The 24,488-nt window shown below is 45.7% G+C and overlaps 1 protein-coding gene across 12 annotated transcripts in view; it reads left to right on the forward strand.

Moving 5' to 3' along the window:
- The first annotated feature begins 2,226 nt into the window (after window positions 1-2,226).
- Window positions 2,227-24,488, forward strand: part of Enox1 (ecto-NOX disulfide-thiol exchanger 1) — a 584,295-nt gene continuing 562,033 nt past the window's right edge. For 11 of the 12 annotated variants that reach the window (XM_029469169.2, XM_029469174.2, XM_021181861.2 and 8 more), the window contains exon 1: window positions 2,246-2,475. The gene's annotated coding sequence lies outside the window, so the exon portion shown is untranslated. Of the gene's footprint in view, window positions 2,476-24,488 lie in introns of all 12 variants that reach the window. The other variant, XM_085828788.1, reaches the window with a different exon arrangement.

Raw genomic sequence — 24,488 nt, forward strand, 5'->3', positions numbered from 1 at the left:
ATTTCTCCTTTCCATTGTTTATCTTTCTATTTGTACGGAGTATCTTTTAAGTGGTGGGTAAAGAGCAATAGCCATGTGCCTACTTCTATTTAAACATTGGCTTCTTATCACTTGTGTTGGTGGTGACAAGATATTTGAAGAAGTCGCAGCTTTGAGAGCATTCTTCTACTCTGGTAGGTAAGACAAGTAGGTGGCAAATAAACAGAATTTTATAAACACTTGAAAATTGTCTTGGAAGACTGTCTTACATCGGTGGTCTAGTTTACCTATCGGGGGTCCAGTCTGCATATCTGCTCCCAAGTTTTAGAAATTCTTTTCAAGGTAACATTTTAGATATCTAAGTTTCTCATTTAACAAAACAACGAGAGTTCCAAGATGATAGCCAATGTCTCTTCAGAAGACTGTAAATGGAATGGCAGTGAAGTCATTGGAAGGGACCCCCTAAGAGAAAACATAAAATGGATTTATTTGGAGGCACCCAGATAAATCCTTTTTAATTCTCACTTTATTTCAGTTATAGTTCACAGCTGTGGTATCATGGCTGGCAAGAGAGGCAGCTCGTTGGAAGAGCCCGAGTTCAAAGGAATTGAAATTGAGCGTGGAATGTGAAATCGAGGACTCTTGCTTCTAAGAAGATGACTGGAAATACTGAGATTGGAGGAAGCCACCCTGAAGCAGCAGCAGAATTAGCAAGCCCCAGTGACCTTGTAACGTATGGACCAGTGTTTAGCACCTAGTGTCCCTGACAAGAGAAAAGCTTGCTTCTGACCAGCATCTAGAGGCAGACAGATTTAACACCTCCTTTCCTATCCTTTTCTGTAGAAGGGAGTGTACAAACTGCCAAGTATCTGCAACTCGGTGACTTGGACCTTTTTTGAGAAGGTTAGGTGTCCTCAGGACCTTTATCCTTCTCTCAGGCAGATTATACCACCAAGTTCCTTTCTGAATGCTCTTTTCGTGAATCTTTTGGTAAATTTGCACAATGGGTCAGTTTTCTTGTATGTTCCTTCTTTGCACTGGGGCCCTGGCAGCCCGAGGGGAAAATAGCCTTTCACATAGGGAACTGGCATACGTTTAAATCAAGCAAGCCTAGTGGGATGGTAATGACATTCCCAGCATCCAAGTTTCTGCCTTCAGGATATGTGAAGCTAGAAAACAATGTCATTCATTCAACATTTATAGAGAACACGCAGTGTACAGGGGCGCTGTGCAAGTCTTGGAGGGCAGGCAAAAGTGCAAACCCTAACCCGCTCTTGAGGATTCCTGCCAAGAAGAGCATGTCAACTGCAACACGGACCTTACACTCCTGGAAGGAATTCTTGGGTGAAAAAAAGTCTGCTTATTTAAAGTAAGCATGGAAAACTATACCAACAGCTCGATGTACCTTTCAGGAATAGGACAGATAAGTGGGATTTAGCCATAATCTCTAAGGTGTAAAAGCGCTCGGAAATGAAGGTGTTCTCAGCTTGCTTTGAGTTACTTGTGTATCTGGACAGTTGGCAGAATCCTAACAAAGAGAAGAAGGCCAATCAATACTTATATGTGGAAGTGGTTAACTTTGAGGGAAAGTGGCTTCCAAGGAGAACAAAAAGGTAACATTTTCACCTGGAGCGATCCCAACCACCACTGAGGCATCCAAATACCCTGGGTAAAACCTCTGTGCCCAGGTTCAACCTTAGACAGCGCCGGGTTGAGCAGTGCATCTCAGCATCCTGGAGTCCACTGCACGAACAGAGTTCCCCGCACCCCGGGTCCCCTGCCTGGCGCCTTCAAGGTCGCCATGGCAACCATGGGGTACCAAGACCAGTCCCTGAACGTCCAGCCTAGAAATTCAAACTGGCAGCAGTGGCACGAGCGAGTCGCCTCAGCTCCTCCCCCGAGGGACTAGCTCGATCCTCGGCTGTGGGCGCCACTTGTGCAGCATTAGTGGCCGAGCGCTCCTCGGGCCCCAGATCGGCCGGGATCCGGAGCTCGAGCGCGCCACGCCGCCTCTCATCTGGTTTCTCCGCCGGGCCAGCCGCTTCTTCGGGCCAGACAGGCCGCCCATCCTTTCTCCGCTTTACGGATTTCCGGGGGCGACGAATTTTGCCTCGGTCCCTACGAGCATCTCTCCGCTTCGCTCCCCCGCCCCTCGCGACTCCCCCCACCCCTGGGCGCGCGCGCGCACACTCACTCACACTCGCAGGCGCGCGTGCGCACGCCCGCGCGCCCCGAGCCGCGGAGTCTCCAGCGCCCCTGAGCAGATCCCACTCTCCCGGGCGCTGCTACTCACACAGGCTTCCAGCCGCCACGGGGCGTCCTCTGTCTGCGGCAGCAGCGGCGGCGCGAGCGGAGGCTGCAGTCTAGCCGGGTCTGGCTGCTCGGCGCCCTGGACAGAGTCCGGCAGAAGCGCGATCGGGAGGAGACGCCGAGGCAAGGAGGAGCCGCGCCGCGCCCGGCGCTCGCTTGCCTCGAATCCCCGCACCGCGGCCCCAGGTAAGCGGCTCCGCGGCCCGCAGCATCCCCGGGGCGTAGGGACTCGCCGCCCACGGGGGGGGTTCCCGGTCCCGCCCCCGCCGTGGCCGGGGAACAAGGCACCGAGGGGAGTGGGCGAGGGGGGAGGGGAGCGGAGCTGGAGGTGAGGCTGGAAGGCAGCGGTGTGGGGGAGCCCCCTGCGCCCTTCCCCGACGCTCCCCGGGCTCCCGCACTTTTATGAGCCGGGGGTGCTCAGCGCCCCACACAGATGTACTCCGCTCTTTTTTATCGCTGGCCGACTAGAGTCCTCTCGGGCTCCGCGCCTACCACGCACCAACCGCCTCCCCTGCACCTTGGACAGCGCACCCCGCCGCTCGCTTCCCGGGGACCGCACCCGGGACCCTGTCCTGCCCGCGCAGCCCTCCGGTTGTTCCGTTCTTCCCACAGTGTCCTCCTCCTGTCTTGCATAGCATCTCCCCGCCTTGGCGTTCTCTACTCTGGCGCGGGCCAGAAACTTTCCTCTCTGCCCGATCTGCGCGAGGTACTATTGTTGTTATTTGTGTCTTTCCTTCTCGCTGGGAACTGGACACAAGGACAGGTCTTCCTCTGCGGGCGATCGCCTGCCTTTCCCAGTCCAAGACCGCACTGGGCAGCCGGACTTGGACACCCGGCCGGCGCCTCGGCAGCTGGACGCCCGCGGGTTCCCCGCCTCTCTGGACACGTGCACTCCTCCCACGGACGCGGCCCCTCCCGGACCACCCTATGTCCTCCCCCTGCATGGCCACGGCCACCCCATAGGTTGGACACCCGGGATCGCGGGCTCTGATTGGTTGATCGCATAACCCCGCCTCCTTGGAGGGGGTGGTTCTGGAGTGTTGTGGTTGTCATCCCGCAGCGAGCACATGGGGGAAGTGGGGTCGACAGGTGGGGAAACCCAGCTCTATGGCGTACACATCCCAGTGTATGTAACCTGGCCAGTATAATTCCTTCAGCTTGCACATTGTGCTTTACTCCCCCTTCTGCAGTCTTCCACTGTTATAACATTTAAAAAAATTTTAATTTTGTTGAGATTATGTTTGTTCAGTGGTAGTGGTTTTTAAAAGTAGCTTTAGGAGCATGCAGGAGGAGATTCATGGCAAACTGGGCTGCATGTTTGAGTTTGGTCCTTTGGAGGAAGTAATGAAGGGTCACTAAGGGATCTGAAGAAGGTGAAGAAAGGAGAAGGGAAATGGATTGTTGGCAGAGACCCCGGTGCTTACGAACCCAAGGAAGGAGGTGGTGGGTCTTTTGTAGGTTGCGATGTGAAGAAGTCCCTGGGAGCTCTAGTGGGAGGCAGCTGCGGTCTGCTGAAGACTGCTCTCTGGAAAAGTAGTAATTTTGTCTAGTACTTAGGTTGTGATTAACACACTTGGCTTTTGTTTTGCTAGCGTTGCACTCTTGATAGGAGACTTATAGTAATAATGTCCGTGCACATAATGGATATTGATTATTCCGCTTTCTTGTGATATGCAGATTTGCCAATGGTAATGAATTTCATCCCTCTAGAGGGAAGCATTAGTTAAAGTGCTTTTGAAATATGGTGAGACAAGACGGATGGGCACTGCGTGAAGTCTAGAGACTGTCCTGACATTGTGTACTGCCATTCCAGAAATACGTACACATTACTTTTATTTCCCTTCATTTCAAAGCCCGATTGCCGCTGGCATTCTCGAGCTTTAATTCCTTCAGACTGTTTTGATGTCGTGTCTGAACACTTTAAGGGCATTGTCATTCTTATCTTTGTAACCTTGTCAATGCAAAGCAAGCGGCAAGGGATGCAGGAGAATGTTGACGACTTTATATTGGGCACACTGTGTGTTATTTTTTTTGTAAGCTGGTGGAATGCGCAAAAGGGACATAGCCTGACTGTAACTACCCAGGGACCCATATCCAAACAAAGTGGAGAGTCACGTGAGGCTATTCCAGGGAGTGCAACTCAATTCTTTTTAAGATGAATACATTTTAAAGATTCCTATGTGTAATTGGTAACACTAGTTGAAAGGTCTTTTAACACACTTATGGTCTGGTAGCACATATTAAGTTAAATGGCTTATTTAATATGTGAGATGGTTCAAAGGAGATGACAAAGCCTCCCAATTTTCTATTATATAAGTAGGAAGAAGAGCTTTGCTCTCTGGAAGGCTTCCTAATCAAGGAACAGGGTTTGACACATCTGACACCTCTGAAGTCGTTGCTGTTGCTGAGAAAATGATTCTGACTGTGTTTTTGTTTCTCTAGTTCATGCTCTGGTTTCCCCACATGGATTTAGATGCTGGCTGCAGGCCTACGAAATGTATATGTGTGTAGACTGGAAAAGAATGTGTGCAATAGCACAAACATATATGGGGTATGTGCAAAACATATATTTATGTCTGCACACAGTTATAAACTGGATGCATATGATTTAGGGTACATGCAGCGTATTTATATTCATATATACATTCTTGTTGGCCTCGGAAATTTTGCTCATCTCTTCTTGTCCGAAAGGTGGCCCTGTTTTAAACTGTAAAAGCATTATCACCAGTAGAATTGGCCAATAGATCACAGAAACAGACAATAGTATTTTGTTGCCTGGCAACCACCTACTGTGAATGAAAAACAGAGCAGTGACAGCTGCTTGCACATCCTGGTCCCCAGCCCGTGGTCCCCAGCCCATGGTCCTCAGCCCAGGCATCGAAGCCCTCCACTTGACATACATCTGCAAGTTTCACTTCAGACAGGCAAACCTATCTCTTTAAAAAAAAATGTTAGTAACACAATTTTGAATTTTTCGGTTGTAATAAGAACTATGTGGTGATGAGGAAATGAAGCACTCATTTCTATTGCCCTTTTTAAGCCCGGTGTAAACAGGAAAACCAAAGTGGGAGGGAGGTTTATAACCTTCACAGGAGTCATTAAGCATCCCGAGCACACGCTCACTACCATTAGGATGGTATAAAAGCTTGAGTTAGGTCTGTGATACCTAAGTAGATGGCAGCCTTTTACTGCTAAAAGCCAAGTCGAGAGCGATGCTCTCTAGCTTAACTATTTAATTCTAAGCATTCCGGAGGCACAGGAGGGATACAGCAGCCTGGTGACAGTCCATAAGACCGCTTCCCTGGGATCCCCCAGGATGGAATTCCTTGATGACTTTCTCCTACTTTCTCCTCCACATTATTCTCTCTTCCTTCCCTTTTTCCCCCATTGGAACTTGTAGCTGGGATTAAATCAGGATACTTTGAAAGTACATAGTAATTACAAGTGAAGATCAGAACGGACAAACTAGGCTAGAGTGTGGACTGAGGTGCGCTGCACACAGTTTATTTTTCATTCGGCCCCATGAACCCACCTCCTTCCCACCACCTGCAAGCTCTGTGCCTTGCTAGCTGTTTATAGTTTAGAACAATCTTTAATACTCTCTTATGCCGTGTGAGCATCTTTGTGTGCATACATGCATGTGCGTGTGCGTCTGTGTGTGTGTAGGGTGCACCTTTGTGTGTACAGAGTCATTCTCTTGCAGAGGCTATCGAGAGTTGTTGGATGTTGTTCCATTTACCTAAAAACTCTCTACTTCATTTTCTGAAACAGAAACAGAGTCTCTTACTGGACTCAGGCTTGTTGATTAGGCTACCTAGGCTGGCCAGAGAGCCCAAGTCCCAGGGGTACACTTGTCTCTGCATCCCCAGTGTTAGGATGACAAGGACACACCATTTAAAAAAATTTTTAATTTTATATGTGTGTGTGTGTTTACAACAAATTCAGGTCTTTATGCTTGTTCACCAAGTAAAGTACCAACTTTATTATCTCAACACTGACATTTCTGACAGTGGTGAGATTCAAGACTGTGTTGGTCAGTTTGTCTCTCTACAAGAGTTCAGATATTACAGGTAGCAGATGGATGACAGGAGCTTCCTTTCCTGCATCATAAGTGATCTAGGGTCTTTGGTGAAGGTGGAACCGATTGCAGTGTGTCATATTCATGTCACCGTTCTAGCAAAGCCATCTTTCCAGGCGTTCTATGTGCTGGTAGAGGGCAAGTCTCTTCAGCTGTAATCTAGATTGTTACTGAACTCAAAAACTGATCACGAACATACTATCGGTGCAAACTTAGTCCACTTATGCATTTCTAGCATTTCTACTAACTTAGGAAATGTATCGTACACATGACGCGTTTTGAGGTTCTTCATGCGTGTAAAGAATCAGTATCTGCCTGTTGCTGATGAGCACAGTAAGCCTTTAAGATACAGCACCTTCAGTGAGGGACCAAAGCGGACTGCTCGGGGGAGCGATGAAGTGACAGTTCTAAGTGCCACTGAAGAGGCATTTTTACCAGAAACGATGCACTTTTGCAGATTTGGAGGGGGATAAATTGATTTGCAGCGTGTTTAACCTAGCTTTCGAAGCCTGCTATTAATTTGTTCTAGCCAGAAAGATTTTCAAACAGAATAATAGCTTGGCAGATTTCGAGTGAACTTCACTGATACAAAACATTTTCCATTGTCTGAGCATAGTTTGTCCAGGGCATGTACTTGTTTTGGGACTTGAGAGATTAATCTGAATTTCAAGGTTATTTTAAGGGGGAAAAATTCTGAACCATTTCTAAATGCATTTGCATAGTGTGATGTTAAATATTTGCTAGCCATACATTTAATCTGCTGGAATCTTGGGATTTCCTTTCCTTCTTCTATTTCCTCATATAAGATAATGTGTTCATAGATACAAAGAGACCCTATATGGCACTTTACACCTCTTTCTGTTGCTCTTTCTATCCTTGTGATAGAATACTGTTAGAGCCAGTTTCCTATCTTTTTTTTAATGTGGTTTAAATAAAAGATATTTATAGTTTCAATTTCCGTGTGTCACTTTCTACTCTTAGAACCCATAAATTCTCACCCACCTAGATAAGATTATTAAAAACAAACAAACAAACAAACAAACAAATAAGAAAATGCCTAAGCAGCACACCATTGCCACCCTCCATGCTAGGTAGCCAAGCCTCTCTTCCCATTCTTAGGAATGTGTTTACCTCTGCACAGGTCTAAGTGCGTATGGACTTGAAAGGTCTATTGACCCTTGTGGGTAGAACTAGTATTTGACTGTAAGATATATGTGTGTGTTCATATTTGAAGTGAAGATGAAATATTCAGATTAAAAAAAACTGGATAGCATAGAAAGGATCAGAATTATTCCTTCTGGAAAAATTTTCCAGCTATCTTGATAATGTGACCAACTGTAGCACCTGGAACCGCACTCAGGACCTGCAGCCGAGACTGGCGTGTGGAAGGTGGGTTCGTCTGCCTTCCTTCCTTCTGAGTCATAATGCAAATATTCCAGTCTTCCTTAGGATATGGAGAGGACACGACTGTCATTTACTAGTAGTTTTTCTATTAAAAAATCCGAAATAGCTTACTTAGCCAGTGCTGTTTTGGAATATACCTCCTGCCAGTGTAAAGAGTCACACCAGAATTATTGATTTTTCACAAATTCAGCTATCCCTAGTGTGGAACAGCTCTTTAAGAGCCTACAGCAGCATAACAAAGGTTATGGCTGTAAGTCTGAAGGAATACCTTATTTAGTTGGCACTGGAGGGTGAAGTTTGCGAGCTCCAGTGTAATTATCCAGACTGGAATGCGGCCAAGGGTTGGTGGCTAACATCTCAAATGGTGGGGAAATAGCCATGGATGAGATCTTTAGTGGACTGCAAGTGACTCAAGCCTGTGCCTTGGTCTCATTTGCAAGGAGACACCTTGTGCATCTCAAAAGCCTCAGAAGCCATTGTGCACATGGGGAATAGAGCCCAGAGTCCCCATCACTACCCAGACGTCCAGGTGTTATACCCTCTGGGAAAGTCCTTTATCCTGATGCACCTTGGTGATGGAGAGTGGGTGAGGACACTGGTGTAAATTCTAATCACTAATCCATTGCTTTCCCACTGCTTAGCTGTCTGCCTCCTATGAAGAATTTTACTCCTGTCTGCATACCAGCCAGTCTCTGTTAACACGGAAGCTGATGGTTAAAGTATCTATAAACTATAAAGTAGGTTGAGTATCCCTAGCCTATAGTCCACAAGTAGAAAATTCCACACTTGACATCATGGGGGGGCGGGTGGTGCTGTCAGAGTGTGGGTATACTAAAAATATAGGATAAAGTTTCCTCCGGCTATATGGATATAAAACATAACTGAATTTTGGGTTTGTGTCTCATCCTTAAGATGTCTCATTATATGCATGTAAGTATCCACAAATAAAATTCAAAATTTCTGGTCCTAATCAGTTTGGATGGTGGATTTCAGCCTATGCCTTCCGGGCATAAGAGTCTCGTCTTTTGTATGTTAGTGATCAATATACATCTGTCTGGCTCTAGTAGTGAAATTATACTTACTATTTTATTAGGTGAGGGCCAATTTTTCTTTTTGATCTAGGGACACTTTCAACACCTTTGAGATTATTTCTTCAGCAGACATTTACTGAACATCTACTATATGACCGGCACTGTATCTGGCCCTGGGGTTTATAAAGACTCCTAACACATCATTCCAGCTGTTTGGAGAGAACATTTCTACTTCTAGAAAAGTGTGCAAATTCACTGTGGTCTTTAGAGGAGTTGACAGGGTCCATCAAAGGTTTTGAACTTTAGTGAGATCTGTTGGCCCATCTCAATCCTGCCTGTTCAGAGAACTCTCGTGATGTGCTTGTCACAGTACCAATTTGCAGATCCTAGCAAGACCTTCTGGGAATGTGCAGGATGTGTCCAGGGAGGGTAGACAGAGTCAGCTTCATAGTCAGTGTCATACACTGCATGCTCCTGTACTAGTTTAAAGACTTCTTCTGTAAAGTTCTCCTATTCTCTACCTGAGGCTGTTTCCCCTCATGGATTGGAGAGCTTGGTAGTGCCATATAGTAAATGGCCTCCGGGGACAATGCCGAGATTTGTTGTACCTTGGGCCGTGATGACCAGATAGTCATAACGGACGCTCTGTTCTATGTCTCAGATTTCCACCGTGAAACTGCTCCTCGGTAACCCAGGAGAGCTGCCTGTTAACCTAGGCATCAGTGGCTGTGTCACTTCTAGTAGTTCTTCCTAGGATTCCTTCCTAGACAAGGAGCTCGCATTTCAGTTCTGTACCAAGGTCTACTTCCGTGGAGACCCACACAAGAAATAGAGAATCTGCATTATTTTCCATGTGTTTACTTTTTACCTTGATGCAAGTTTGGGAGACCCAGTGCTGGGTGATAGAGTGTTCCTGAAGGCTGTGGATGAGGGCGTTGCACTTTGGATTTGGAGCTTGGAAGGATCACTCTGGCAGATGTGTGGGGAATAGACTAATAGGAGAAGGACTGGGCACGTGGAGACCAGCTGGGAAGTAGTCCTGCCCAGGCAGCAGTGGTAAGCCCTTGCGCAAAGACACTAAGGAGTGCCTAGTCTGCTGGTAGAGATGTAGGAAAGGGCAGGAGATGCAGTTTAATGGAGTGCTGCCCAGAAGAGTCAGCACAACACAGATACCTGTGACCTGTGGTGAGTTCGCTCACTGCCATGCCCGAGGGGAGGTTCAGTCTTCCGCCCTGCCCTGTCCCCCCTGCTCTGCCCATCAGACTAGACAGCCCGGAAATGTCTGGCACTCTTTCTGTCTAGATTATAATCACACTGAGGCTCTCGAGAGTTAAATTGTACAATTCGGGCATAAATACAAGAAGACAAAAAGATAAATTGCTGAGTATAAATAATTCACCGTTAGGTCATTAAAGGAAGAACATTAGATTTTACAGGAAGGCTTCGGAGAGTCGTAGAGAAGAGCGAGAGAGATCTCTGACGCATGTTCATGTTGGGATAAATAGTGACTTCTTTCTCCCTTGCTGGTGGCCAGGAAGTGATGTTCCTTCAGCATCAGGTTCTGGGAGAGGAGCATGGTGCTCTGTGCTGTGCCTATTGTTCTCTCAGTCTGATAGCAGATACTTTAGCTAAGTGAGTGAGTAGTGGCTGGGGTGCGGCTGGCTTCTCCCTCTTTGTTCTGCACAATGCCCAGCTCTCCACTGCAGTTTCTCTTGCCAGTTTTTAGTCCACAAGCTCCCAATGGAGATCAAGGGCTACTGAGACCGGGAGAAAGAAAGCATAAATCCATAAAGAGAACTGTTTTGAATTAAATGCTTAATTATGAAATGAGCGAGTTAGAGCTTGTTAGATGATATGAAATAAGATAAGGTAGGCTTCTAATTAGTATTGTGTGAATACTAATATTCTGGCTCTGTCTGAGGTAAGACTGTGAAGCTGAATAATCAAACAAGGGCAGCCATCACCATCCTTTTTAATTTTTTTCTCAAGTGCCATTTAGTCAATGACAAACAGAGACAAAATTATGAAAAGCTAAGGAATGGTTCTGCAAAGAGCTTACTGGTCTATGACTATCAGGGAGGACAAAGAGTTATGACAGCACAAACACTATGCACGTGGGCACTGTAGAGGACAGAGGCACTATGGGAGAAAGACAATGAAATACAAGAGGCCTTGCTGATGGAGGATGTTATACTGATGTGGATGGTGCTTGAATTCAATTATACTTTTCTCTTTTAGGTCGCGGTGGGTTCACTACAGAGATCTTAGGTGTCTCTTAGCCAGATTCTACAAGGACAAAAATCTACTAAAGCAGAGCATATATTGTAGTCTTAAAGCTAGGATGTTGTGTTAGTATAATCCTCTTGTACTGAGACTTCACAAGGTTTTCTTATTTACACGAGCTTGTATGACGTTCATTTCCTTATCATTGGTTGGAGCCAGGGTCTTGAAGTTGCTATATAGACGTGGCTGGCTGATCTCAATAGTCAAGTCCCTTCTGTCTCTGCCTCTTTAAGGGTTGCAATCATAGGTACGCACTGCTACACACAACTCAACATATATTTTATAGCATTCAGATTTTTCTCACTCTAGGATTTTAGTCACTTGTCCGGAATAGTCCTGGCTACAGTGTAACCCAAGAACGGGTAACATGGAGTAAGTAAGATCCCTTGGTGTCTTCCCACCCCGGGATTCTGCGAAGTGGCATCAGGAGCCACCTGAACATGGCAGGGTTGCCAATTTCAGTTGCCTTGTTTGCCCTGTGTGCAGTACATGGCCCTAAGAAGGCTTCTAAAGTGTTTTGTAACAGAAGCTTGCTCGTGAAAACACATCACCAAGCCTCTTCTTTTACTCCTAAGAGCATCCTTCCCTCTCCAGCTGGGTACCATACTCCATGTCTTTCCTCCTCTTCTCTGTTTAAGAAGGAGCTCACAACTGCAGGCTATTTTTTCCAACGTCCAAGCCAGCAGGTGGGAAACAGTAATGAGATTAGCAAATCCTCCTTTATTATTATTATTATTATTATTATTATTATTATTATTATTATTATTTTGCTTTGGGCAGCACCCCTGGTGGCAGCATCCCTTCTCTGCCGATTCAGCCATGCTTCCACATGCCTCATCTTATTCTCACCGCTCACTAGTGATGTAGTCCACGGCTGTAGGACCATTGGGTGGTCTCCACAGCTTCCTTCTCTTAACCTCTGGACCCGGTCCCATTACTGAATATAGCACCCACGCAACTCACGGAAGGTGGAGGGGTTGAGCTGGTGCCTCTTCAGAGCCTTTACCTCTACATTCCCTTGACTTTGGTATCACAAGATACTTTGCATGCTACCGAAAGTGAAATGGAGACATCAAGCCAGCCACAGTCCACAGCCCTCCATCTACAATGACTACAATAATAATGTCACTGGACTGCCTGCAAGATATCTCTGCTAGTGCAACGGTGGCTCAAGGCTCATGGAAGTAACCAGCCAATAATTGATTTGACTCACTGCTTGGGAGACTAAGAACCTAAAACTAGACAGTCTAGGGACTTACGGTGAAACCAAATAATACAAGTCTAAAGAAAAGAAATGTAATGATAAGACAACTCCCAATGATATTCTGCTGTCCTCATCATTCAGCATATTGCTCAGTCATCGTCAGAGAAGCTTCCTCCTGCAGCAGACGGGGAGAAATACAGAGACCCACAGCCAGACACGATACAGAGAGTGAGGGATCTTGGAACTCTCAACCCTGAATGGGATGTCTCCATCATATCCCTCCCTTGAGAGTTCAGGGAACTCTGCAGAAAAGGAGGCAGAAAGAGTGTAAGAGCCAGAGACGCTGGAGGACACCAAGGAGACTAGGCCTCTAAATCATGAACAAGATCAAGGCGAAGCTCATGAACTCACAGAGACTGAAGCAGCACACACAGGACCTGCACCTGGTCCTCGGTGTTTATAGCACAGTTTCCGGTTTAGTGGTTTTATGGGATTCCTGAGAGTAAATGAATAGGTCTCTGATTCGTGTGCCTTCTCTTGGACTCTCTTCCTTCTGTTGAGTTGTCTTGCTCAACTTTGATGTGATTTTTTTAAAATTATATATTTTAAATGAATGAGTGAATGAATGAATGAATATCTAGCCACTAGGGTAAAGGTTAACAACTAAGCTTTCATTTATATTTATTGGAAGAAGGAAAATTTGTTTTCTCAATGGAGTGACATTGGGTATATATCAACTACTCCAGAGCAGGCCTCATGTTCAGGAGTAGTTGACCAACATATAATGGACTTCACAGTTGTTTGAATGTTTGTTGCTTGTTTGTTTTTTGTTTGCTTGTTTGTTTTGTTTATTTTTATGTGCCTTTATTTGGTTATAGTCTTTTTGTGTGCTTTGTCTTCTTGGTTTTAGGAGGTTTCATTGTTCCACTGAATTTTTGTTTTTTGAGAAAGTACTTACTTAGGGTGGATGTGGAAGGGAGAGAGTCTGGAGCAGCTTGGAATGGGAAGACGATGATCAAAATTTAAGTATTGTCTTAAATAACAAACAATTAATTAAAAAGAACCCTCCAGACCAGGTGATGGCTTGAAGAGCTCTACTCCTATCATCTGAATAAGCAGCTTTCTTTCCTTTCCTCGGTGGGAAAGTTTTGAAGCGATTTGTTTCCCTAGGTAGACATCCCTCAGTTCTCTAAAACATGGAGACAATGGGAGTCTGATAATCCCGTGTTCATACCCACACTGCTGTCCCCACAGTTTCCACCCCTTTCCTGACCCACACTGCTGTTCCCCACAGTTTCCACCCCTTTCCTGACCCACACTGCTGTCCCCACAGTTTCCACCCCTTTCCTGACCCACACTGCTCTTCCCACAGTTTCCACCCCTTTCCTGACCCACACTGCTCTTCCCCACAGTTTCCACCCCTTTCCTGACCCTTCAGGACTTAGTTTCAAAGTACCAGGTTCTCTTTGTCGAGTGATTTGACATTCTGGCTGTTTCTTTCCAGCATCTCTGTTACTGTCTTTCCCCCCGAGTCCCCCCCACCCCGCCCCTGCTAACCTTTCCCTCTGCCAGGATTCTTTCCGGCTGCACGTCTGTGAAATACCCTTAGCGTATTAACATGCTGGTTCATGACTCACTCATGTGCGCATCCCTGGGCTTACGGTCATACCTCTGCCACATCTGGGTTCACATTTGCTGGCATTGCACTTCTCTGTACAAGATGTTTTATATTTGTTTCTGTCAGACTCCTCCATGTCCCTCCTATAGAAGTATATGTGTTTCTATAACCAACACAGTGGGCAAGAATGAAGATGAGGATGTGTTGGAAAGAAGGGAACTAGAGATAAGTAGACTCCAACTATAAAGCAAGGTACAAAGGCATGTGTGTGTGTGGGTGTGTGGGTGTGTGGGTGGGGGGGGCACCAAAGCTGGGACTGTAATGTACTCATACTACCTTAGGCCAGGGCCATAAAACATGTCTTGGCGTCCTGATAGAAGACGGTGGGGTGGGGCAGTGCCTGCTTGGCCACACCTCCTCTGCAAAAGCAGTCTTATTGCCTGCTGCCATATTGGTGGTTCTTAAGCAGGTTTGTCCATTCTGCAAGGCTCCAAGTCAAAGATAGGGTTGGGCATTGCAGCCCTCTTTACATACAAAGATTAGAGATACCTTCATCTGAGATGCTCACAAGGGCACGAGAATCATCTGAAGTGCTCTGTCCTTAGAGGTCAGAAGCAGCCCACTGACCACTGCAGCCTGCATGGTGGGTATTCTTAGAGTTAACGGCTATCTACATCGTCAACAGCCTTACAGATGTGAGACCTAGACAAATGCAAAGCTTTCATAAAATAACTTAAGTATTGAAGGATGGATGGCTTTTGGACCAGGCACTGACTGTGGTCTCCTTGCCTCATGGAGGGCACATGGCTTGGGGATGTTTTGAGGAATGGTGCGCATGGTTATGAACAGATGGATCATTTTGGAACCTGCCCGCAAGGCTACTTTCTTGCCTCTGCTCTCCGTGATGATAAGAAGCGGTGAGTGCTGGGCTGCGGGTTGTGGATTAGGTGGCTCCGGGTGAGCTGACAGTGGAAAAGAAATAAGCTTATTTCAGATGAGCATAAGCTTCAAGGCAAGCAATTAAGACACACTTGAGCTTCATGGGAAAATTAGGATTCGAGTTAATACAAGTGCCGGGCTGGAAAGAGGCGAGTCACCCGCTCACCTGTAATCAACGAGAAACTGTTGAGTAACAAAGCATCACTTACGCGTGCGCTGGTGTGACTTGCCGCTCATTCTCGTCCTCTTTTGTCTCAGACGTGACTGGGTCCAGACTCCCTTTCCTTTAGTGACGCTCTCTGCGCCATTCTTCAAGAGAGCCCATGCCTATGTGAGAGGAAATAATGGCCTCTCACGCCATGCCCCAGGAAGCCCCGTCTTTTTGCCCTTTTCACTTGTGTCTTTCTACAGAGATGCACACTCGCTTCCGTGGCTACACAGTTATGGGCAGTGGCATGAGGACAGAGTTTTAAAGTGGCCATTTCTATGTTTCTTAGGCTCAGCTCTGACACATAACAGACAATAGGTGTTTAGAAGTCAGAGACTTCGCCATTTCTGTTTATTGGTCAAAGTACTTGCCATTGTTGGGTGTTGAGTGGACCCTAAGTAGTTTCTGGTTCTTTTTTTTTTTTTCTTTTTGGTTTTTTTTTTTTTTTTTTTTGAGACATGGTTTCTCTGTATAGCCCTGGCTGTCCTGGAACTCACTTTGTAGACCAGGCTGACCTCGAACTCAGAAATCCACCTGCCTCTGCCTCCGGAGTGCTGGGATTAAAGGCGTGTGCCACCACGCCCGGCAGTTTCTGATTTTTAACATCTGCTCATCAGAGTATTATTTTTGACCCATGCGTTTTAAACCTCACACAGCCTTGTGACCTAGCACGATATTCCTTTTGTGGTAGAGATTTAATGCTTTTTGGAGAAAAGCACACTAGATAATCATGGTGCCGTATGAATAGGGAGCTATTGTGCCAAGTTCACACTAGATGCTGAGAACACAGTAGTGAACAAAATAATCATTATTCATTGCTTCCCGGGAGTCCATGGCTTACTGGAAATGACATTAAATAAACAAACACAAAATAATTATATAATTGGAACCCATGACAATACTTGGAAAAGACCAGGTTTCCCTGCAAGAGTAATAACGAGGGTGCACCGGTCAGGAGAGCCGTCTCTGGGAGAGTAATTTATAAATGCATGCCCGGAGGGTAGTTACAATTACCCAGGTAGGGAGTCCTATGTGCAGTGCCCAGAAAGAGCTTAGTTTTTGGAAACTAAAATAATGGCCAGTCAACATTGCTGGGCACCAGATAGTGAGGGAGGACTGTGCCTAATGAGATTGATAGTGCCTTCTGCTCTGTGACATGAACTTAAATCTTACTTTAAGCGTGCTGGGGAGACATTCAGAGGATGTTACCTTCCCTTATTTTTAAATGGAGGTAAAACTCATATTACAGAGAACAGATCATTTGGAAATGAACAATGCGGTTGTCTTTAGCACACTTCAGAGGTTGTGAAAGTACCCCATGTACTTCTTCTAAAGCACTTCACCTTTGCACAGAGGAACCCTGAACTCAGGCAGTGAGCAGAAGAGTTCAAGGGAAGCACTGAGGACGGGGATCAGTTCATGCGACCTCTCTGGTGAGTTTATAGAGGAGTCAGAAAGGGAAAGACTGGAAACAAGAGAACCAAGTTGGAGATGATTTATCAAGTCCAGGGGTAAATGATTTCGGGCTCCCAAACAAGGCACAGGAATAACGAGTGTAGATAGAGACGAACAAAATGATCCAAGATAGGGTCACACAATCAAGTCTGATTATCTGTAAGGGGTTGAAATGTTGTAATCATGTATGTCACTTTCCCAAAGGGTGCTCTCTAGCCCTGCTCAGGCCTGTCTGGGACATCTGGTGAAACCACAGCCAGTTGAGTCCATCTCAGAATCCTGGTGCAGGAGGATGGAAGATGAGCCCAGAAGGAAGGAGTCTTACTGCAGTGAAGACTTGGGGGCCAGTGATTGCTTTCTTCCTGTTCATCCCTTACTGAAGGTTAAAAGATGGGCTGGCTACCCATCTCAATGGAGATGAACTAGCACTGCGTGTAGAAGAGACAAATGCACAATCACACCTACACTTAGAATTGGGATGGGGGATGCACTTTAACTTGACATCCAAGCTAAATATGCAATACAAAGAAATGGTTAGGTAGAATTTATTTTTGATCCCTTCCCCGCCAGACCATGTTGACTCCCCCAGAATGCAATGGGTATTGAATGGATAAATACAGTATAGCAATTTATTGTAGAAGAAAGACATTAATGGTAGGAATTAACTTGTAAGCCTTTTACCTCATCCTTGTAAAATTCCTATTACTTTAAGGAAATGTTCATACCAATAAACTGATTTTTAGAAGCTGGGGTTCTTGAGACTATCTTTTGGTGATCTTAGAAGCTACAGTAAAATTCACCAATAAACAAATCACAGTTGTTATCTTGCCTTCTGTTTTCTGTTTGTCCTCAGTGTAGTTTTCCCAGTCCAGGTCAAGCCTGCACACTAAGATGTCTCTAGGCTAATGGTGTCCAGAAATCTCTGAAATAATCATTCCCCAACAATTTATATGAAATATGCCCAATGTTAATTTTAGAAGTGAAGCACAGAGAGAGCATGTAGTCTCTTGGTTTGCTTGAAACCATTACCATTGGAAGGCTTAAGTGACTGAAATAAAGATTTGCATCTTATGGGGCACCTTAGGGGTTTGCCCAAGGCAGAATATGGCTATCCATCCTCCTTCAGGGATATGCTGACTTTCTCTGCCCTGTATATTGACCTGCAACTAGCTGCCCTTTGCAGCTCTGAATGACCTTCATAGTCCCTGGCCTTCTGGGCACAGTGTCTCATCATTCTGTGTATCCGCTGTCTTTCTCTGTGAGGCTTCTTATGTGAGATGAGGCTCCATTTCTGAAAGAGGATACCTCCCTTTGGTCGGTGCTATTTCCAGTCTCCTGGAAAGACAGAGAGACGCTTGGAAACCTGGTTATGTCTCCCTTTCTAACATGTGTACGTTTACCCCTGAAGCAGGTGCCACTGCTTCTTCATAGACGTTTATAATGGAATGATATTTTGAGTGCCTAGCTAGTATCTTTGTGTTTTTGTTTTTTGGTTTTGGTTTTGGTTTTTATTTTGTTTTTGTCTTCTGAAACATTTAAGTTTAAAGGGAGTTTGGAGGCAAAGCTGTCCATTTAGTTAGTCATGTAGACAGAATCAATAAATAGCCAGGTTATTTTTAAGTTTAATTTTCCCCTCACAAAATGCATGCCTTTATCAAATCAAATAAAATACTATAGAAGATGTGGGAAGAATAGACCATTCCTCAGAAACCCCAGAGACAGCCATTGTTGACGCTTTAGAAAAGTGGGTGCCTCTGACTCTGCTGTGTGGAGGTAAGTGGGAGTGGGTGGGGTGTGGGGAGTGTATACCCATATAAACACTCCATACAAATAGCATTGTAAACAAATGGGATTTTGCCTTATATGTCAGTCTACAGTCTGCTGGGGTTTTTTTCCCTAATAAAATGTAGACATTGTTTCATTTCAGATGTTGTGTACAACATTTATAATATTTATATTTTTAATAATTGAATACTGGATACTTTTTGTGCTGGCTAGTTTTATGTCAACTTGACACAAGATAGAGTAACTGGAGAGGAGGGAACCGCAATTGAGAAAATATCGCCATAAGATTGGGCTGTAGGTAAGCCTTAGGGTATTTTGATTAATGGGGGATGGACCAGCTCATTGTGTGTGGAACCATTCCTGAGCAGGTGCTTCTGGGTTCTGTAAGAAAGCAGGCTGACTTAAGACATGAGGAGCAAGCCAGTAAGTAGCACCCCTCCATAGCCTCTGCATCAGCTCTTGCTTCTAGGTTCCTACCCTACTTGAGTTCCTATCCTGACTTACTTCGATGATGAACAGTGATGTGGAAGTGTAAGCCAAATAAACCCTATCCTTTCCACCTTGGTTTTGGCCATGGTGTTTCATTGCAGCAAAAGTAACTCTAACTAGGATGACTTTCGTGGTAAGAAACAATTCTTGTGCCAAACTAGCGTAATAATGATAACCTATTGAAAAATTCTACTGTGGTAATTTGGATTTTGAGTGTTCCTCAAAGGTCCATCATGTGTTGGAACATGGCTGCCTTCATTGCTGCTAAGCGGAGGAAGTGGGAGCGTGAGTTCTTTCTTCTAGTGTTGTGTTCCACGGTGCCCCTTTAAACTTTAAAATTGAAGCTACTAATCACACCCCGCTTTCTTGCATCCTAACTGATGGCAGAGAGAGGAATACAATATTGAGTTTTATGCTAAAAATGCAGCAGTGGAAAGATCCACCTGAGAATTGCTATCGAAATGCTTGGTGTTGCCAAAGGCTCGAATGACGTCCGCCATAGACAGGAGACAAGGAAGTCAGCTCAGCAGAGAAGGGAACAGCCTTGCCTGCAGACATCGACTCTGAGTTGTGACTTTTTATAGGCAAGAATATGGAAAGAGGCCAAGGAATACAAACAGACAAGATAAGGGGGATATGATAGATGCACAGGTGTTTCAAAACTATAAATATGCTAAAGAAATACTAATAATTGCCAAACGAGAAAGGTTTATCATGGGAGCATGCTCACCTCCGTGACAGAAAATTTGATTACAAGGTAGAGGATGGTAGAGTTTGAAAGGCGTTTGCACTTGTCTGCCGTTTTTAATTGGCTCAAGTATGTTAGGATGACGTGGATTTAGCGTATCAAACAACTCAATCAAAATGAGACAGAGAACAGCATGGTTTATGCATAAAGGGCAGCTTAGGAGAGGCAAATGCATGTATGGAGGAGAAGAGAAGTGTCTGGTGACGAAGAAGAGTGGCTTCAAGCAGTCTCACAACACACCCAGGCCCTCTGACATTTAGAACATGGAAGAGTTCTTTGCCAGCATGGTCCGAGAGCTGTGCCCCAGCTCTCTTGGCCTCCCTCGCCCTCTCCTTCTCTAATCGCTGGATGCCAGGTGGAACTGGAGGGCACTGACAGATTGAGTGGTCCTGGTGAGTCTCGGATTGCATCTGGCAGCAAGCGCATCGTTCTCCACAGGCGCCTGTTGGCCGCTACACATTGCCTGCGTCCTCGTCGTGGTCTCTGCCAGTGGACAGCTGATTCTGAGCCACGGGGGAGAGCACAGAGCTTTGGCAAGTGCTGTGCATGGCAGACCCTGCTCACTGTTAAGTGCTTTAGGGGGCTGCTGAGTGCATTCTTTCCCACTGACGCCCTAATGAACCCATTACAGAGTGTTTGCTTGTAGTGAGTGTTTCCTTGGTCCGCCTCTATTGAGAATGGACAGACTCCCTTGGCCAACTGCACTGATCCTTAGAAACTTTCCTTTAATGCATGCTTTGCACTTCCCCTCCGGAGCCTGAGACAGCTGTTGCCTATCCCTTTAGCCAGTTGCTGGGAATAGCTGCGGACAAACGATGATGCTGTTGTCTTTAACAACAGCCAGCAAAATAGATGCAGAATAAAGTTGAGCTTCCTGCGTGCTCCAGGGCAGCGCTTCTGGTCCCAGTGATAAAACAACATGGGGACACCACTAGAGCTTGTCACTGAGCAGCACGTGCTTGAGTGAGCTTTGGTGTCCGACGGGTCCATCCTCCTCTCGTTATCAAAGATGCCATTGCAAACCCCCAAAGCTCCAAGTTTGTGCCCACATCTCTTTAGTCTCCAAATCTTAGCATGAAATCTTTAGTACCCCAGGAAAGCCAAATTAATGGTGAGTCAGAGTAATTAAGACAAAGTAAATAATCTCCAAGGTTCTCACTCCCCCGTGAAACTAATTTCAAATCGCATCCTTCATGTGTTAAAAATAGTTCTCTGCTAATTCAAGATGCCCATGCGCTGTGCTGGTGAAGTGCACTTCAGCTCTGTTGAAAGGATGCAGATTAGAGAGTTATTTTCAATTGGGCGCTTTTTTTTTCTCCCCAAGAGAGGTATTCATTTTGGCACCAGGAAAGCGTGAATCTCTATGGGTGAGCTGAGATGCTGCACACAGCTGACAGGCCGATGAGCCTACCAGGACATGTCACCGGAACAGCCTCGTCTTCCTTTAAGTGAGAACTTAAGTTAATAAGAACATCCTTCTGTCCAGTGGGGAGGTCCATTCAACCTCTGCAGGGGTTTTGATTAGTCCCAGCTTGACCCTGTCTGTGTCTCATTTAGAACATAAGTATCCGTGGCCCCCCGGGGGTGACTCTGTCAGTAAAGAACCTACTGATCAAGCTTGAGATACCGAGTTTGGGTCCACAGAAGCCGTATTGAAGCTGGGCTTGGAAACACATGTTTGTAACCTCAGCACTGGATATAAAAAAATATATATATATATCCCTAGAGCCATTGACCAGTCAGCCCAGCCAAATCGTTGAGCTCCAGGTTGCATGATAAACTCTGCCTCAAAGCTGGGCTGTGATGGCGCACACCTTTAATCCCAGCACTTGGGAGGCAGAGGCAGGTGGATTCCTGAGTTCGAGGCCAGTCTGGTCTACAGAGTGAGTTCCAGGACAGCCAGGACTACACAGAGAAACCCTGTCTCGAAAAGAACCCCCCCCCCCAAAATGGTGAGTGGCAATTGAGGAAGATGTTTGACATTCATCTCTGGCCTCCACATGCATACCACATGCACAAATACTCATATCCATATGGATATGTACACACACACACACACACACACACGTACACACACACCCCACAAAAACCAAATATGTCTATTTTGCACCAGCGAGCAATAGGAACGTTGGTACTGGAACATCATTTTTGTAGGTATGTGAAAATCCTCATGAGCTATGAGCCCACCACTGCTTCCTTGCTTATGCTTTGTTTAGAGATTAGTGCATGGAAGAATATCTCATGGATGCGTGAGACATATGCCTTGCCCTGTTGTTCTGGGGCCCGATGGGCTGGGTGAAGGCTGGCATGATGTGTGTCTTCTGGTATGCTTCCTCAGGGCGTGTGACTGAGGTCTTGATCAAATGAAAGAACTTTCTCTTCCTCTGTTCCAAGAGAGTCTCAGTTGAGAAAGAAGAGCTGCCTTTGGGGAAAATATCCACTACTAGCCTTTTGCTTGCCTATACCTGAACTACGAGGTCTTGGTAATTGCTGTTGAATGCCTACACATCCCTCCCTGATCTCTTTCTCTTGGAAGAAGCCTGGGCTGTGGATTGCAGCCTGGGCCCATTCTTCCAGGGGTGTGCCACTGTGCTTTGGAAACGTTTTTGCGGCAGTGACACAGGAATGGAAGTCCCCCGATGCCACACACATCACACAGTGTCGACTGCACATGGCCATGGGTTCAAGGCAGAAATCTGACAAAGCAATGGCTATACCCATGGAAGATGACTTTAAGGAATTTCATATCCGTACAGATTCCTAGCTTCAGCACCAGTTCACCTTGGAGAAGGTGAATTGCCTTCTCTTTTTAATTTCTCATTCTAATGAAACTAAAATGGAGTGTAGATATGTGACATGCGCATGGGATAATAACTGCTTTAGAGCACGTGGAGACAGCAGACAGTCTGTAAATTATGGCTCTTTAACATCTCTATGGACGTCACCGCCATTATGTGCATTTGTACAGTGCCCAGAAGTGGGAAAAGTCCAGTCTCATTCTTTTATTATCACTGAGGAAGTGAGCAGTATCCCTTCTGTTTTAAGGGAGATGATGATGCACTTCGGTCATTGAATCATCTCTTTATATCCTACCTACTTCCTGTGGGTCCTTCCTCATGTAGACTGTGCAAAGATGACCTTGTCCTCTGGGAGCCTGCAGGCAACAGGAGGAGATGTACATCAGTGGGGAACAGCAGTAGGAAGCTATCAGTGACAGAATGGTAGAAGCGCTCACACAAGAGCGGGAGACAGATGCTCAACAGGGAAGGCGGACTGCCATTCATAGAAGTTAAGCCTGGCTCCAAAGGGGACTCTCCGTGTAAACCAAAGCCGAGACACAGGATCAATGAGTATGGTGTGGGCCAAGTAGTAGGAAGTAGCCAGGACACCGAGGACCTGTAGAAAGGTCAGGGTGGGAAAACTTGGAAAGGTCGTGAAGCTTATAAGTGACAGAACCTGGAAGGGACATTTTCTGCACTTCAGTGGATGATTCACCTTTATACTAGGGTCTTCATTTAGACACCCACCCCGCCCCACTGCATCCCGGGTCCATTATATATAGACACATTGATGCATGTGACATGTAGGGATTTCACCTGACATACTTATCCCATTTAGCCAGAGGCATGAGCTTGTAGTTTGGTCAGTGTAAGCCTTTGAGTGTCTCCACGGATTAGTTCAGGCACTGTGAAGGGGGGCTGGACCTGGGTCTCCTTAGCTGAGTGGGGCTTTGGAAGGTAAAGCGGGAGTTACTGTAACTACCCGTAGGTAGGTGTGTTGCTTCAGCATGCCCTGCCCTGATGCTGAGGTCTACTGGGTTTTATGTATTTGGTGCTGAGAAATACAAACACTTGAGTAATTAATTTGAAGGTGATGTGTTTTTAGCTGATTCTGCTGGTTAGAAAATGAGGTTTGGCTCACAGAGATGAGGAAGTGCTAGAGATAACTGAAAACAACTTAAAGAAATCACAGGAAGGGGAGGTCCAGCGTGCTAGCTGTTAGCTGAGACCATGGCTTAAAAGCAGGCGCTTTTCCTTGGGTCTTGTACACTGTATGCGGTGTAAAGAACAAACCTTTCCATTTTTTCCCCCACTGAGAGCCATGATGTTATCTCTGTAATTGAAAATAATCTTCTAAGGTTGCTCTTTAACTGGGTTTACACAATCCTCTTTCAAATCAGCTGTTATCTGCCCTTACATTTCCCAGTAAATGCTGCTGTCTGCACAGCCCCTGCTAACAAGAAGATCAAGTGTAAGTCTTCTTGTTTGGAAGCAAGCATTGCCTTTGTAATTATCCAGGCCAGCTCCTGGCTGTGCTGTTGGGAGTGGGCTCCTTTCTCAACATCTGTGACGGGGCTTCAGTACCGAATGGAAGCCCCTGGTGACAGCAGTGTGGGCTTTCTCAGCTGCCTTAAGGGTTTCAAAGGACTCTCCCAAGCCCTTTAATTGTTTTATGGTGAGAAATATTTTCATAGCCATTTCAAGGTTGTCATTGGGGTTAGGGCGAGGTAGGTTTGGGGAAATTTCTTCTTTAACCGTCCCAGACAACACATAGGAGAGAGCACTGTTTATGTCTTCACTGACCTCATTTCTGCAAAGTTAGAAGAAACACCGTGCTTACCAAGATGACATAGGCAGGCTTGGAATAAATGGTGGCGAAGGAGATAGACATTAAGGTGGGCTGCCAGGGAACGCTGCTAAGAGGTGGAAGTTTCTTTGGAGTTCTCCAAGAGCAAGACACACTCTTGATGGCTTAGGATTCAGATCCTCCAAGAGTCTTACATGCCTGTCTAATAATTGTAAATCTTCCGAGACAGCATTCACATGTTACTGTTGTTACATCACTTCAATTGCATTATTAATTTTAAAAAAAGGACTTCAATTCTAGCTTAGCAGCCTATTTAGTGGCATTTTCTTCAAACTGTAGCTACCGATTGCTCACTTCCTTAAGGAAGACG

This window comes from Mus caroli, unplaced genomic scaffold (genome assembly GCF_978045245.1).
Source record: "Mus caroli unplaced genomic scaffold, Mus_caroli_1 scaffold_12, whole genome shotgun sequence".
Lineage (NCBI taxonomy): Eukaryota > Metazoa > Chordata > Mammalia > Rodentia > Muridae > Mus > Mus caroli.